At 42.7% G+C, this 10,956-nt stretch overlaps 1 protein-coding gene and 1 pseudogene across 5 annotated transcripts in view; both read right to left on the bottom strand.

Annotated features, from left to right (window-relative positions):
• LOC103752305 overlaps positions 1 to 8,274 on the bottom strand; it is a 41,027-nt pseudogene extending 32,753 nt beyond the window's left edge.
• Positions 1 to 10,956, bottom strand: part of Tln2 (talin 2) — a 488,380-nt gene that overhangs the window by 338,884 nt on the left and 138,540 nt on the right. The window lies entirely within an intron of this gene.

Here is a 10,956-nt window from a genome sequence, read left to right as displayed (position 1 = left end):
TTATTTTATTTTATTTTATTTTATTTTATTTTATTTTATTTTATTTTATTTTATTTTATTTTATTTTATTTCATTTCATTTTTTGAGGCAGGATCTCTCACTGGCCTGGAACTCAACAAGCAGGCTAAGCTGGCTGGCCAGTGTGCCCTCATGGGTCCACCTGTCTCCATCTCCCCAGAGCTGGGATTACAAGCATATGCCACCAGGCCTGGCTTTTCTTTACATAGGGTCTGAGGATAGTCCTCAGGTTCTCATGTTTGCACAGCGAGCACTTTTCCCACTGAGCCACCCCTTAGCCCCTCACTATTCTTTTGCCATTTTATTGCTGCCTCATACTAAAAAGGTCAGCATTCAGTCCCTGGCTCTCTGCTGTGCTCTCCACTTCACACACAGTATTCCACTTGGTCCTCGTTCCATTCTGAAGGTAGATAAGAATGTCATCTGGGGGCCAGAGAAATGGCTCAGTCATAGACTGCTCTTGCAGAGGACTTGGGTTTAGTTCCTAGCACTTATATGATGGCCAACAAATCCTACTGGCAATGCCAGTGCTCTGAAACTTGGGAAGTCTATTTGCTTCTGCTTCCTAAGCCCTGACTTGCTTTCTACTTCAGAGATACGAAACCACAAAAGGCTGCTGCTAGACCATACTTACTGAGCATGTGCCATGTGCTGGGTCTAAAATATGCACTTTCTATATCCTTTCAATCCATAGATCAATCTTATAACATCAATACTCCCATTTTTCAGATGAGAAAACTAAGGCAATATATTCAGGGACAGGAAATAAGTAGAAGTAGAAAGGGACTAGAAATCCCCATTTAATTAATTTTAAAAAAGTTTTATGTGTATTTGTGTTTTACCTCATGTACATAAGTGCACCGTGTGCATAGAATGCCTACCTAGGCCAGAAGAGGGCATCAGATCTCCTGAAACTGAAGTTACAAATGGTTGTTAGCTGCCATGTGGGTGGTGGAAATCGAACCTGGGTCTTCTGGAAGAGCAAGCAGTCAGTGTTGTTAACAGCTGAGCCATCTCTCCAGACCCCTAACTGTTTCCTTTAAGTAGAGACAGATAGACTTGTCTCAAAGGCTGAGGAAGTTTTGTATCATCAGAGTTCCACAGAAGAGTAAACATGGCCATGTGCTCTTCTGAGCCAGCACGGGAGTAAGGCAAGAAGCTCTAATTCTTTTCAATGTGTCTGACTTTTTTAAAAAAAGCAATCAGAGCCAGGCATGGTAGTGCACACCTTTAGTCCCAGCTCTTGGGAGGCAAAGGCAGGTGGCCATGTGCTCTTCTGAGCCAGCACGGGAGTAAGGCAAGAAGCTCTAATTCTTTTCAATGTGTCTGGCTTTTTAAAAAAAAGCAATCAGAACCAGGCATAGTGGTGCACACCTTTAGTCACAGCTCTTGGGAGGCAAAGGCGGATCTCTCTGAGTTTAAGCCCAGCCTGGTCTACATAGTGAGTTCCAGGCCAGCTGGGGCTACAGGGAGACCCTGTCTCAAAAAGACCAAAAAACAAAAATCAAACAAATAAACAAACAAACAAAAAAAATCAGAAGATAAGGGGAATCCTTAAACAATTGTCAGAGCCAAGTTATTTAATGCTTTTAAAAATAAGGGTGTGGTGGTTCATACCTTTAACCTCAACACTCAGGAGGCGGGTGGATCTTTGTGAGATTAAGGCCAAAATGGCTTACAGGTTCCAGGTCAGTTGGGGCTACAGGGATACCCTGTCTCAAAAGACAAAAAAAAAACAACAACAACAAAAAAAAAAGAGTAAAAAGGCTGGGGATATAAGTGGTAGAACACACATACACACACTGAAAACACATGCACACAAAATAAATAAAAAATAGAATGAAAAATTTTTAAACACGCAAGCTGCAGAGATGGCTCCAATTAAGCACACATCCTGTCTTGTAGAAGACCTGAGTTTGTTTCCCAGCACCCAGATAAGGTAGCATACAACTGCCTTACATTGAGCTCCAGGAGATCTGATGCCCTCTTCTAGCCTCCACAAGCATCTGCACTCACATGCACATGGTGGCACATACCTTTAGTCCCAGCACTTGGGAGCTACTTGGGCAGAACCTGGTGGATTCAAGGTCAACCTGATCTGCATAGTTCCAGGCCAGCTGGGGCTTATTATAAGGGAGACCCTATTTAAAAATTTAAAAAAAAAAATTTTTTTAATTAAAAAAAGGAGAAAAAAGTCCTTTAAAAGCAAACAAAAAACATTATGAACTTATTCACTATATTCACCCATATTCAGTGAAGGAGCAAGGGCGGTATCCACACGGAGAAAGAGCTGGGCTCTCAGCAGCATCTTCCAATCTACAACCTTATCATCACAGCACCACCACTGGTGCTCCCTCCTTTATCCTTCACATTTAGCCTACAGCTCTGCAACAGAACTTGGGACCAAGTTTGTCAAAACACAAGTCTGCTTCTTATCATGCAACTGCCTGTACCCACCTCAAATCTTACAGAAACAGCTCCATCCAAAAAAAGTTTTCTGCTATCATGAGGCACAGCTGCTAAGAAGGCTGCATAGCATATAGCACATGAATATTGTTATCACTAGTCCCTGCCTCCAGAGCACCTATCCAATTACGCCTCCTGGGCAGACTGGCAACCCTGAAAGCAGGGGGACACCACAGCTGTCTAGAAGCAAATGTGCACCCCAACTTGCAATCAAAGGACCTGAGATAAGTAGAGGTCATACTAGTGAATGCATTCCCTTGTCACCTAGATAAATTTTGTCTTATTTGTAGTCAAAACAAATCTCAATGCTGGGTGTGGTGGCACATGCCTTTGATCCTGCCACTCTGTGAGTTCAAAACCAGCCTGGTCTACATAGTGAGTTCCAAGCCAGCTGGGACAACACTGAGACCTTGTCTCAAAAAGAACAAACCAAACCAAACCAAACCAAACCAAAACCAAAACCAAAGCAGAACAAAACAAAACAAAACAAAACAAAACAAAACAAACAAACAAACAAACAAAAAAAAACCCCACAAATCTCAAGTGAAATTTCAGACTTCTTCATACAGACCATAACTGAGCTAGATGTCAGGGTAATATAATTAGTAACAAAACAAACCTACAACCCACATAAAACACAGAACTAAGAAGCAAAGGACACTGTGTATCTTCTACAAATGCGGAAGGGTAGAAATTCACATTGCAGGGGAGTCGACCCTCTTAGCACTCTCCCTGCCAATCAACAGAGTGTACCCAGGCTTCTTTTGATGCTGTCTGATTTTCAACCAATAAATATTTTCAGACAAGCTGAAACAAAAAAGCAGAAAAAAGGCAGAGTCCTTTTGGATAAGTCACTTTATCCCTTGAAATCCACATCTCCATCTTAAGAGATGGTTGCACCGAATAATCTGTGAGGTGTTATGCAATCAAATGTGCTGGATTTGGACCAACCAGGTCCATGTCACACTAGAGGGACCCTTCTTCATCAAGGGACCCGTGTGTTTCACATGTACATGTACTTACGAATATATGCATGTGAACATGCATGAGCACATGCACATGAAAGGTAGAGATCAACCTTAGGATATACCTGTCTCTATCTTCCCAGAAGTGGGCTACAAGCATGTGCTACCCCATCTGGCTTTTTATATGGGTTCTAGGGATCGAACTCAGATCCTCATAGTTGAATGGCAAGCACTGAGCTATCTTCTCAGCCCCTCCACTCTGCATGTTGTTGAAAATGGAGCAATGAGGGATGGGTTGCAGTGAGGCATACATGAAAGAGACATGTAAACTGGTATGATGCAGTGGGGCTAGTCTGCACACATGAATGACAGGTCAAGGGCGCCTGCCAGAGAAATGCCAAGTGTGTTCTGCAAGATTTATTTATGCTTGTCCTAGCCTGTCTCTATTGCTGTGATAAACACTGTGACCAAAACCATTGGGAAGGAAATTTTACTGCAGCTTACAGCACCATCCTTCATTGAGGGAAGCCAGGGCAGAACTGAAGCAGAGACCATGGAGGAACACTGCTTACTGGCTTACTTCCCTGGCCTGTGACCAGCCAGCTTTCTTATACAACCTAGGGCCACCTGCCCAGGGGTGGCACCACCCACAATAGACTGGGCCCTCCCACATGACTCACCAATCAGGAAAATGCCTCCCAGACAAGCCCACAGACATCTGATCGAGAAAATTCTCAATCGAGGTTCCCTCTATCAGGTGTATCCCAAGTGTGGTTCCCGTCACCCAAACTTGGTACCCTCACAACTGCCTAGAACTCCAGTTCCAGGAAGATTCAATGCCTTCGGCTTCCACAGGCACCTGCACTCAAGTGCATATACCCATACACAGAAACACTCAAGTATACATAATTTTAAAAAATAAAAATAAGCTGGGGCCCAGGCCAGACAAGAATGCACAGTAAGACCATGTCTCATAAATTAATTAATTAATTTTTTTAAAAGATGGGCATGGTGGCACAAACCTTTTTTCCCAGGAGGCAGAGGCAGCCAATCTCTGTGAGATTGAGGCCAGCCTAGTCTACATAACAAGTTCCAGGCTAGCTGGGGCTACAGCTGTCTTCAGAATAATAATAATAATAATAATAATAATAATAATAATAATAATAATAATTTAAAAAACTGGGGCTGGAGAGATGGCTCAACAGTTAAGAGCACTCACTGCTCTTGCAGAGGACCCGGGTTTGATTCCCAGCACTCACATGTCGGCTATGAACTGTCCTTAACTCCAGTTCCAGGGGAATCCGAAGCTCTCTTCTGACCTCTGTGGCATTGCACGACACAGGTTCACTCACATACATTCAGGCAAAACACTCATCCACATAGAACAAACATAATAAGTAAAATATTTAAAAATAATAATAACAAATAGTAATGATAAATCTTTAAGCTTTAATATCACTTCAGGACCTAGAAGATGGAGCAGAGGGGGTCACTGGATCTCTTTGTCCCTTTTCCCAATGTGCCCACATTGAATGATTCTCCTTTTTCTGCTTTTTACTATTAATTTCGCTGTTTTAATTGGCTTCTCAAGGATGGATGGTTGAATTTGGCTTCTTAGGTACAGACAGTCTATGACCTCAAGTTCAGTAAAATGCTCACTTTCTTCTGGGAAATTCTCACTTCTGCAGTCTGCTGGGTCCACCACCCCACAGGATAAAGACAGAAGCTGATTTAGCTCTCTTCATCAGCAATGCCAGTCACTCAGAGACTTCATCTCTATGTAGGATGCTCACTTCAGGATGAGAGAGAGGAAAGCAACTGAACACTTACTCCATTTAGCACTTCAATTATAATCACTATATGACACAAAATTAATTTCCATGTTTTGAAAGAACATACCAAACTGACTGACATGATTTCTGTTTCTTTTCCTCTGTCAAAAGTCAAGACTCAGGAAGTACAAAATCCCCTCACTCTTGAAGATCAGATTATGTGTACATGCTGAATGAATTACCTCCCTTAATGAAACAAGCTCATCTGCCTAACAAAAGTTATGAAAGATCTCAGGGAGTTGGGGGGTACCACTTCAATGCTTTGTTGCAAACTTACAGAATACACTTTCAAGGGATTTTTCTTGAAAACATTAGACATTTGGACTTTTTCACAGAACCCTATCCCACTGCCACAATAGAGGAAGTCCCACCCCCAATGCCAGTGGCACAATGCAATCAGATAAAAACCACAGTCTGTTCAAAAGTTTTGTTCTAAAAGGAAGAGTATGTCTAGGAAATTCATTCCAACAAGAAGAGATGGTGGTGTGCACAGATGAGGCCAGTCAACCTCAAGAGACAGCATTGACTGTTGGGGAAATGGCTCAGTTGATAAAGTGCTGGTCATGCAAGCATGAAGCCCTGGGTTTGGATCTCCAACAACCATGTAAATGCCACTTATAATCACAGTACTCAAAAGGCAGAAAACAGGGAATCCCGGGGGCAAACTGACCAGCTAGACTGGCCAAATTAGAGAGGTCTAAGTTTAAGTGAGAGACTCTGTCTCAATAAATGCAGTGGAAAAGGATCACAGGAGATACAATGTTAAGCTCTGGCCTCCACACTAATGGACACACACATACACACATGAGAGAGGAGATACTGAGAGGAAAGGGACAATATATTCTGTGTACTGTGCCTATGTCACACAATGAAGAAGAGAGACAAGTCTTCCCAGTTACCACAAAGGAAACATTGGGGTTTCTTCCTATTCCTTAACAAGATATTGTCTATCCTCCCCCTCCCCTTTCTCTCTTTCTTTCTCTCTGTGCTGTGTGGAGAGAGGAGGGGTAAGCAGCTAAAAGATCTGGAACATTCTCTGTCCTTATTAAAAATAGAAATCAATCAAATTGAACCAGAGTTGTCTCGGACAAAGCTGCAAACTATCACCTCTGTATACTCTGTGGATGTGCAGTGCTGTGTAGGCAACACCATCAGTAGCTACTGAACACCATCTGCACACTGAGCTGTCCCTAGCCTAAATGGAGTGCAGACCAGGGAAAGAAGCAGTATTCATCCAGGGTTCCCCAAGTGCCAGACACTCTGCCAAGCCCCTTAGTGTCTGCCATACTTTATTCTCATAATCACTCAACAAAGGAGAAATGATAGATCATACCACAGATGGAGTAAGTACAGATTAAATGACTTGTCTATGAGCACACAGCTCAGAGGCAGAAGCAAGAAGTAAGCCCAGGTCTCTAATGCAGGCCTGTTACCCTCCACCCCCAAAGATGATGGACATCAGGATTTATCAGGAAGGACAGAACACTGTGAGTACAGTGTCACCCAGAAGAGCTCAAGCAAAAGACATACAAATATACTCCCCACCTGGCAGGTAGGCAAGCAGGTAGACAGAAAGGAGGTTCACAAAAGAGCAATTTCTGATGCTGGCTTTTAGGCCATGGTGAAGGCTGTGACCAGCAGAAAAGCCCACCAGGAAAAACATGGCAAAGGTCCAGGACCTGCACAGCAGTAATAGGAGCACTTTAGCTGGAAAACATGTGGGTGATGAGGCCAGGAGGGCAGGACTTAAGTCATCATTGTCAGAAGGATTCAGAATGACCTCATGCATTTATATCCCATTCATTCAGGAATGAAGAATTTCAGAGACTGGAGGGGGAAAAAAAAAAAAAAAGACCACAAACCAGCTAGAGCAAGGGGCAGAGTGTGGAAGCCTTCTGTGGTACCTGCAGGTTAGAAGCATTAAAAGCAGGATGTTGGGCTGGAGAGATGGCTCAGTAATTAAGAGCACTTACTGCTCTTGCAGAGGACCTGGGTTCAATTCCCAGCACCTACATGGTGGCCAACAACCATCCATAACGTAACTCCAGTTCCAGGGGAATCCGATGCCATCTTGCACCTCTGTGGGCATTGCATGACATGGGTGCGCTTGCACACATGCAGGCAATACGCTCATACACATAAAATAAAAATAATAAAAAATTTTTTAAAAAGCGGGATGTTGAGAGGTTGAGAGACTAGAGGCTGGAACAGCAACCACTGTCACCTAGGAGGAATTAGGACCCTGAAATCAGGACATCAGAAAAAGAGGCCTCAAGTAACAGTACCTGCACATGGCAGCTGGAAAAGAAGGATTTCAGGAAGGCTGGGCATTCAGCTGGGCAGGCCAGGTGAATGGAAACAGGGGCTTTGTTCCAATTCCAAACAGGAAAAGCAGAGCTGAAGCTGTTCAAATCACTGAGCCAAACCAGAAGTGCAGGACTGAGAGTTCTCTAGTATGGTTTTTCCTTCCAAGAAACAGATACCGCAGACAATCACATCTTGACAAATGCTCTATAATTCAATGACTTGCCTCAATGCCAGGGGAACCCAAGAATTTTCAATGGTTGCTCTATATTCACCAAACTAATGCCATTACAGAACTTAAAATACCCAAGAAAAGAATGAAAATATACACTCTAAAAAAGAAATTATGACCTTAAGCAATAGCCAAATTACATGATTTTTAATCGTGTGTGTCTGTCTGTCTGTGTGTGTGTGTGTATGTGTGTGTGTTATGCATATGCATGTCTCTAGGTGTGAGTGCAGGTATTCGCACAGTGCATGTGTGGCAGTCAGGTGACAATATCAGGTTTCCTTCTTCCCCTTCCATTTTGTTTAAGACAAAGTCTCCCGCTGCCCATTGCTATGCATACCAGGCTAGCTAGCCCACACTTCAGGGATTCTCTTGTCTTCACCTCCTCTGTTGGATTATGAATGTGCACTACCATACCCAGCTTTACATAGGTTCTGGGGATCTGAGCGTAGGACTCCATGCTTGTAGAGCAAGTGCTTTACTCACTGAACCATCTCCTCCCCCCCCCCCCCATACACACATATTGAGAGAGGTCCCATATCCCAGGTTGGCCTTGAACTCAATATTTAGATGAACATGACCTTGAACTTCTTGATCCTCCTGCCTCCAGCTTCCAAGTGCTGAGACTGCAGCTGTGTATCACCATATCTAGTTTACATCATACTTGAGATCAAGCCCCAGGTTTTGTACATACTAGGCAAGCACTCTACCAACTGACTGCATCCTTAATCCACCATCTACATTTTTAAAGTACACCATAGATTATCTCTTACTGACTCAGTGTCTATTTAATTACAGTTAGAGTCTAAAGTAATCATTTCTGAGGGATTCTGAGTGAAAATGTAAGATTACCATGTGAGATAGGCGTGATACACCATGTAAAACAGAAAAAAGATTCAACATAGAAGACAGAAGAGAAAAACTCTTCAGTAAGAGATATTTCTAAACCAAATGATGGCCTAAAAATGAACCTCTCAAAGAACACAGATAATGCAGGCCTGAGAAGCGTGGCCTTTGGGTAAATTGTAGTCATGTCACTATTATTTTTATTTTTTATTACATTTATGTATTTGTGTGTGGGGTGGGGGAGGTGGAAGTCGGAGGTCAACTTGTGGGAAGTGGATCTCTCCTTCCACCATGTGGCCCCCAGGGATAGAACTCACATCATCAGGTTTGGCAGCAAGCACCTCTACTCATTGAAGCATCTCATCAGCCCTGATCTCACTATTAAAAGACTAAATTCTCCACCACCAGGACAGGTACAAAACCCATAGAAAATGAAAAAGGGAATGTCACATGGTCCTGAGAGCACTGACCAGGACTGTACCCTAAGCCCAGGGTACCACAAGGACCCTATGAGCAGGTAGGTGCACATCCAGCTCAGGTTATAGCTGGTTCACACCACTAGTTTCTCAGAAATCATCCAAAGGAAATTAAATACACCTAATTTGGTTCAGGAGTATTCAAAATTTTTCACTTCAATATGATGTTGTCATTTACGAATGTGCTGGGCTACATTCATAGCTATCCTGGGACATAAGTGGCCAGTGGGACACAGGTTGCACCTACCTGGAACTATCTCCTCCTGAACTAGATATATTAATCTCTAGAAATTCTGTAACAACTAAAAACATTGGTTACAAGTTCTGTAACAACTAACCACTGGCTAATGGCTAACACTGAAGGGTGAACTCATGAAGCATGGCTTCTTTAGCCACAAGCATCTGATTATGGGGTGGGCAGAAAGGACTGGCTTCCCACACTGGGCAGGGTGGGAGCCCCGCTTCCACAGTAGTCTACCAGCAGGTGGGGATGTTGCTGAGGGATGAATATGCCATCTTATCCAGCAATGTCACGTCTTTACCATTTGGGAAGAAAAACGTCATTTTTTTTACATTAAAATCAATAAATTACACCATTTCACATTGTATGAAATCAAGTATTCTCAGGAAAAAAAATTTAAAGAAAATTTCACAAGCCTATGGTAGGTGGTTTGGAGCTAAGCCCAACTTTTCCAGTGGGCGCTAAAGTTTGATGGGAAAGTATAGAATAATTCTTATTTTTCACATCAGCCCTTCCTTAATTTAAAAACATTCCTTAACATGAAAAACCAATAAACCCCTCAGAGGCTCGTTTTATTGTTTAAACCATCACAAGTCACTAAGTACAGCTAATAGCTGTCATGTCACGCTCCATCAGCCTAGTTCAATCTTATCACAACAACCTGAAACGGCACAAGGAAGGAGGGCTCAGTGGCTGGAGATCACCTCCAAATGAAGACAGAACTGACATAGCTGTCAAGTCAGTGTCGGGCAAGATACAGACAGTGCAAAGTAAGTACAATCTCAACAAACTTTAGAATTGTACACAATTGTAGTTAAGGAGACAGGGGACAGTGTATACTTTAAACTCTTACACTTCACTCCAAAGGCACTTATCCTTGAGACCTAGGGAGAATCTACTATGGCTCTACGTCATGGATTTGGAGTCTCTAGGAGTTGTCTTCTTTTACCAAAAAAACACTTCACTGATTCTCAGAGTGTCATCTGAAGAATCTACAGGCATTCAGGAGGCAGAGGGAAGGTACTATTTGGTGAGCAGGCACTCACTGTCTATCCTGTAAGGTCAGTAAGATGCCAGTCACCTGACCACAGCATCTCCAGGGTGGGCAAATCCCCTATAGCTTATGCATTAAATGACACACTATGTCCTAGGAGTCTACTATTTGTAGTAGTAGTCTACTATTTGTTACCATGTGTGGCAAGGCCCATAGATCATGATGTCATTGGATTTCCACACCATCTCATTATTCAAATTATCTCAACTACTGCCTAGGATTAACACCAATATGTCCCCGTTGTACAATTTAAGAAACAGAACCCAAGGGCTACAGCAATAGCTCATTGGTTAAGGGCACATACTGCTCTGGCAGTGGAACCAAATTCAGTTCCCAAAACTCATATTGGACTGCTCATGACCACCTGTAACTCTAGCTCCAGAGGATCTGTGCACATACACACACACAAACACACACACACACACACAAACACACACACACACAAGATTTAAAATCTTAAAAAAAAAAAAAAAAAAAAAAAAAAAAAAAAAATTTTAGGATTTCCGCAGGAAAAAAAAAAATCAC

The sequence above is a fragment of the Nannospalax galili genome, unplaced genomic scaffold, assembly GCF_000622305.1.
Source record: "Nannospalax galili isolate Female #2095 unplaced genomic scaffold, S.galili_v1.0 scaffold288, whole genome shotgun sequence".
Classification (NCBI taxonomy): domain Eukaryota; kingdom Metazoa; phylum Chordata; class Mammalia; order Rodentia; family Spalacidae; genus Nannospalax; species Nannospalax galili.
Note: the sequence above shows the minus strand (reverse complement) of the source record. Positions and strands in the feature narration are given on the sequence as shown.